The sequence below is a fragment of the Herpailurus yagouaroundi genome, unplaced genomic scaffold, assembly GCF_014898765.1.
Source record: "Herpailurus yagouaroundi ecotype Mexico unplaced genomic scaffold, PumYag 483, whole genome shotgun sequence".
Taxonomy (NCBI): domain Eukaryota; kingdom Metazoa; phylum Chordata; class Mammalia; order Carnivora; family Felidae; genus Herpailurus; species Herpailurus yagouaroundi.
This window is the reverse complement of record NW_024412700.1, coordinates 690,858-697,063: the sequence shown is the minus strand read 5'-3', so window position 1 is coordinate 697,063 and position 6,206 is coordinate 690,858. Positions and strand designations below refer to the sequence as shown.

Genomic DNA, 6,206 nt, shown 5'->3' with positions numbered 1-6,206 from the left:
GGGCGGGGAGGGGTGTTTTGTGTTTGTTTTTTCGGCAGGGGTGGGCAAGGACAGAATTACCTAATTTTTTTCCTTCATACTATTTTGGGTATCTGAAAGGTAAAAAGACAGTTCAGCCAATATTCTTTTTACGTGTAACGGTTAATATTGCCCAATAACTAAATTCCTATGTAAAAGAAAAGACATGAGACCTACTCTTAGAACTAAGTTTTACCAAAGATTTTGTAAGCATCCCATACTTATTTCGCGTGACGTGTCTGATTCCTGAAATACTACCAATGCCGGTGAATATTGGTTTTCTTTATAGTGGTCACATGTCTGCTTCTGAACTAGCAAGATCAACACAAGGATGATTACTAACTGGATGTATTTTGATAAAATGCAGCTAACCCCCGCATTAAAAATCTCAGCAGTAGTTATCAGTTAAGCCAAAGTTTTTATAAAACATTTGTCTAAATATACAGGCCCCAATTTTTTTTTTATTATAATCGACATACAGTGTCAGTTTCAGGGGTGCAACATGGTGATTCAGTATCTTTACATGTTACAAACTGATCACACCAGGTCCAGTTGTACCGTCTGTCACCATACTAAGTTATTACAATTTTATTGACTATATTCCCGTGACTAATTTTATAACTGGAAGTTTGTACCTCTTAATCCCTTCCACCCATCTCTCTTGTCCCTTCCCCCTCCTTCCCCTCTGGTGGCCACCACTTTGTTCTCTGTATCTATGAGTATATTTCTGTTCTGTTTGATTTTTAGATTCTGCATATGAGTGAAATCATAGAGTGTTTGTCTTTCTCTGACTTCACTTTATTTCACTTATTTCACTATGTCTCTGACTTATTTCTCTAGAATTTCACTCTAGGTCCATCCACGTTGTCACATTTAAATGGCGGCATTTGTTCATTATAACTGAGTAGCATTCCTGTGTGTGTGTGTGCGTGTGTGTGCGTGTGAGCACCACATTTTCTTTACTCGTTCATCGACTGATGGACATTTGAATTGCTTCCAGGTCTTGGCTCTTACAACTCATGCTGCAGCAAGTGTGGGGATAAATACATCTTTTCAAATTAGTATTTGGTTTTTTTGGCAGGTGGAAGAGGGGTTTGCAGGAAACCACCTGGAGTGGAATTGCCAGATCCTGTGGTAGCTCTGTTGTTCATTTTTTGGGGACCCTCCACACTGATTTCCACAGTGGCTGCACCAGTTTGCATTCTTAGCAACGGTGCACGAGGGTTCCTTGGTCTCCACATCCTCACCAACCCCTGTTGTTTCTTGTGTTTTTTATTTTAGCCATCCCGACAGGCGAGATCTCATTGTGCTTTGGGGTTGTATTTGCCTGATGGCTAATGATGTTGAGCATCTTCTCAAATGTTTATTGGGGGGCCAGTTTTTAAACTTGGTGAGAGTGTTCATCTCTGGTTTGGTTCTCTTACTGCTGGGATCTCCGTGGAATCCCTGGTGGCTGGTGGCTTAGTGAGGACTGTCCATTCTGCCTGGTGAAGACACAGCGTCTTGGTCAGTCTTTGCCTGGCCTCACGTCCGCGTACCCCGGCCGTGCCCAGCTTAGTGCTCCGTCCAAAGCTCAGGATCTCTGCACTGCCGTCCCCTCTTGTCGTGGACAGCTCCTCCTCGTCCCGGTTCTCTGCCCGCAAATTCCGCCTGCCCAGACTTTGATTCCTGTCTCCCTGACTCAGTGGGACTGTCATGCCCTGGCTGGGTCAGCTGCCTGCACTGCAGTCCAGAGAAAGAGGTGGGGATCATGGGGCGCGGTCTGCTTGCTTCCCTTCTCCCGGGGCTGACGGTCCGGCCGGTCCTGCCCTGCCTGTTGCCTGACGTCTGAAAACAGTCATTTCACATACTTTTTTCCATTTTCTGGTTGTTTGCAGCTGGAGACTAAGGGTAGTGCCTTCCTCTCCATCACGGCTGACTGCGCTCTGTCGATGTTTTCTGTACGTCTCTGCCCTGGATGTTTCTGGCTGCTGTGTGCATTTCAGTATCGACTTGAACACCATCTGTTGAGAGTTAAACGCTGAACTTTTAGGGTAACCAAAGATCCACTTCATCTGCCCTTACTTTTGTTTTAAACCAGATGAAGAGTAAAAAGAACAAGCATTCATAGTTTTTTAAACCAACCCGCCCAGATGCCGTCTCTCGCTGCTCTCTGGACCTGCGTGCTGCGCCCCCACCCCACCCCACCCCACCCCACCCCTGCAGTCTGCCTGGTTCCCTCCTGCGTTGTGTCATTCGGTCCTATCGTGACCGTTCTGCCGTGACGGGCCATCGCAGTTGTTGTTCAATGACACTGTCATTACTTCATCCTCATTTTTGAAGAAGGCTTTTGTTGCATCATAGAAGCTGAGTTGATAGTTGTTTTTAACACGTCCACGATGCAGCTCCTCCCCGGTGCTTCCGGTAAGAGGTCAGTAGACCTGTTCATTCTTACGCGTTCCGTAGAATACGCTGTTTCTTTCTGGCTTGAGATTGTCTCTCTAATTCGGGGCTTCAGCAGTAGCAGGGACATGCCCGGGTTTGGTTTTCTGTGTCTTTATCCCGCTCCAGGTTTGCTGAGTTTCCGTGATCTCCTAAGTTGGTTTTTCACTGAGTTGGGAAGTTTCTGGCTGCTGTTTCCTCAGATATTTTTCCTTTCTCATCCCCTCTCCTCTGGGACGTCAGGCACAGGAGCATCGGGCCACTTGACCACGGTGTTCATCTTTCAGGGCTCAGCATCATTGACCTGTCTTCATTTGCTACTTGCCGATTCTCCCTTGGGTGATCTCCAGCCTTATTTTCAAACCTTGTTCCTATTGAATTTTCAGTGAGATTGGGAGCTCACACTTGAAAGATTTTGTGGCGTCTTCGTAAAATTTTCTGTGGCTGATCTTCCACAAAATGGAAACGGAACTCTTAAACCATAATTTTCACATATATTTCGGAAAGAACTTTTCCTCTGAGCGAGAGCCAACGCCACCGCTGCCCCTCTCGACCACTGTGGTTACAGAAACGTAGGTACTGGATGCCTCTTTTTTTAACTGTTAAAGTTTGTATTCGAGAACGGTGGTCGTGCGGTGTTACTCGCACTTGGTGTTGGTGACACTTCCCGTTTCTCCTCTCCTTCCGAGCTGACCTGCTAGGCTCCTTCTCTTCCTGCCTCCCCGTAATTCCTAATTGTGGATATTTTCTAAAGCTTAGCCTTTGGCCTTCTTCTCGTCTGTGTGGCTGCTCTTCCCCAACTTCATGTTCACACTCTTCCTTTCTGTCCTCCTCCTTGTCCTTAGGCCCCTGCCAGTTGAAAGTCTAGACTTGCAGAATCCTACTCCTGGGTCACCTTAGTGATGGAGAGTTCCCTGTATCAGTCACCTCTGACAGAATTAGTCACTCTTTCTCTGCACCCGTTAATGCCCTTATGGCACTTCTCATGCTGCATTCTCATTAGTCGTAAGGCAGTGTTTCTCCGCTGGGAGCCATTTTGCCCCCTCGCGCCCCCCCCCCCCCCCGGCCCAGGGGACATTTGACAACATCTGGAGATATTTTTGGTCACAGCTAGAAGGGCAGGGTGGTTCTGGTGTCTGGCGGGCAGAGGCCAGGGATGCTGCTTAATAGCCTACAGGGTACAGGACGGTCCCTACAACAAAAAGTCACCTAGCCTAAAATGTCACTGTGCCAGGGTTGAGAAATGCTGTTATGGGGGGATCTGAATCTCTGGCTAGATTTTGAGTTCTCTGAGGTAGAAGGTAGAGACTGTATCTTACTCATCTTTGTATCTTACACACACACACACCCTTCCCATCATGCCAGGGCCAAACACACCTGGTTCATAATAGACACTCACGTTGGTGAAACTGCATCGACGCTGGCGACTGTGGCTGAAGACCTTCGGGCCCGTGCAGGCAGGACGCAGGGAGGCCTCTGCTCAGCTGAGTGTGTCTTCTCAGGACTTCCAGAGTGAGGCCTGGAGCTATAGTTTCTGTTTGTAAACTATGTTCGACCATATCCTTGAAGAACAAAACCTTGGGACGCCTGGGTGGCTCAGCCGGTTCAGCGTCCAGCCCTTGATTTCGGATCAGGTCACGATCTCATGGTTTGTAAGTTCGGGCCCCACCCCGGGCTCCGTGCTGATGGTGCAGCACCTGCTTGGGATTCTCTTCCCCTCTCTCTGCCCCTCTCCTGCTCGCTCTCTCTGTTTCTCTCTGAAAAATAAACTTAAAAAAAAAAACAAAAACCAGAATCTTGCCATTTGCAACATGGAGGGCTCCAGAGCGTATTATGCTAAGTAAGTAAGTCAGAGAAAGACACATAACATGTGATTTCACTCATGTGTGGAATTTAAGAAACAAAACAGCTGAACACAAGGGGAAACAAAAAGAGGCAAAACATAAAACAGACTCAACGACAGAGAGCAAAGCGAAGGGGGCTGGAGGGAGGTGGGCGGAGGGATGGGCTAGATGGGGGATGGGCATTAAGGAAGGCACTTGTGATGAGCACTGGGGGTTGTATGGAAGTGATGAATCACTCATTCTCTTCGTGAAACTAATATCACACCGTATGTTAACTGGAACTTAAAAACTTGAAACAAAAAAAACCCACGCCCTCACCTTCCCTTGACCTTCGGTTCAGCTTTCCTCTCTGGTGTGGATATTTACTGCTCCGTCACCTAGCATCAGAACTGGGCGGGGGTGGGGGACCTTTTACCTACCGGTCTCTCTCTCTCTCCTGTTAAATTAATCTCTGAACCTTTCAGTCCTTCTTCCTGTGGCCCCCGTATCACCCCGATCACGGTTCTGGACCTCACCACCCGAGACTCGGTTTCCCATCTGGCGCTGGTGCTGTGAAAGCCTCCTGCTTAGAGCCTTACCATCACGTCATTCGCTACTTAAACCCATCAGGGCTGACCCGGCCTCGTCTCCCGGGCCAGGCAGCCCCCCGGGCCATGGGGCGGTCGAGTGAGCATGAGGCCACGTTGGTCCCCAGCCCTCACTCCAGCCCTGCGTGTCCTCCGTGTTCCTTGAGCAGGGGCGAGTCTTTTCCTCTCCAGGCCTTTACTCGAGTTTTTCTGCTTTTTGTAAAGCCCACTCGCCACGCAGGGCCTGGCTGAAATCTTCCTCCTCGACACTTCCCTGGCCTGACCTCTGGTCGTCTCTACCTTGTGTGTGTCCCCGTACTCAGCCTTTTAGAGGGTGACCTCCTACAGTTGACTGTTGAACAACACGCTAACTCTGGGGAAGTCACACATTACACAGAGTTTCGACGGCGCGGGGGTCGGCAGCCCTGACCCCGCCTCGCTGTAGGGTCGGTGGCATTTTTATCTAGGACTGCCTTGATGCTGCTGCCCTCTGGATTTTGAGCTCCAAGAAGAGGCCACGTTTTCTTATTTCAGGTGCCCCCTTGAGCCCCAGCACAACGCTGATAGAAGTAAGGCGTAGTGATTTTTTCAAACACTGAGCCGGGAGGGGAGGCCACAGGGGGGCGCCTCGGAGAACCACCGTCTTGGGCCAGGCCCTCTATTTCCTGTTCTCTCCTGGGACGCTCACAGAAGCCGTATCTGGAGGGCATTTGCACGCACTCGTCTTGGAAGGGAAGCAGATGGAGAGGTTAAATAACTTGGCCAAGAAGAGCAACTAAGAAAGTGGTAGGGCTAGCCTCGAGATTTGAAACAAAGCTGAACAACTCCAAAGTGACTTTGTATTATACTGTGCTGTTTAACCCTCCAGGTATTTTATGCCCTTCCTGCCCTGGGGAAACAGGTCGATACGGTCCAGGCACAAATTGACCTAACGGCTTTATTTTAGCACGACGTAACCACTTGTCCTTTTTAAATTAGAGATGCTAAACATTTTCTGTACCCTGAAAAAGAGGGAATCGGGCATGTATGTCCCTACGTGTTTTAAAATTTAAGCGGATCAGAAATGTTTCTATTAGATTCATGAAAATATTACCCTAGTTTCTGTTTTAAATTTAACACTTTTTATTTTTTTAAGTAATTTCTACGCCGAGCGTGGGGCTCCGACTCACAACCCTGACATCGGGAGTCCCGTGCCCCACTCACTGAGCCAGCCAGGCACCCCTATTGTGTTTTAAGTTTAGAAAACATTTATCTTTCAAGAAACGTAGAGCACTTTATGTTTCTAATTTATATTTCCAGTATTTCTGAATTATCTTGACTGTTTCCATCTGCCGAATTATGGGACTCCACAGTAGTT

The 6,206-nt window shown here is 48.2% G+C and overlaps 1 protein-coding gene across 8 annotated transcripts in view; it reads left to right on the top strand.

Annotated features, from left to right (window-relative positions):
- Positions 1–6,206, top strand: part of PRKAG2 (protein kinase AMP-activated non-catalytic subunit gamma 2) — a 262,603-nt gene that overhangs the window by 238,135 nt on the left and 18,262 nt on the right. The gene's annotated exons all lie outside the window — the stretch shown is intronic.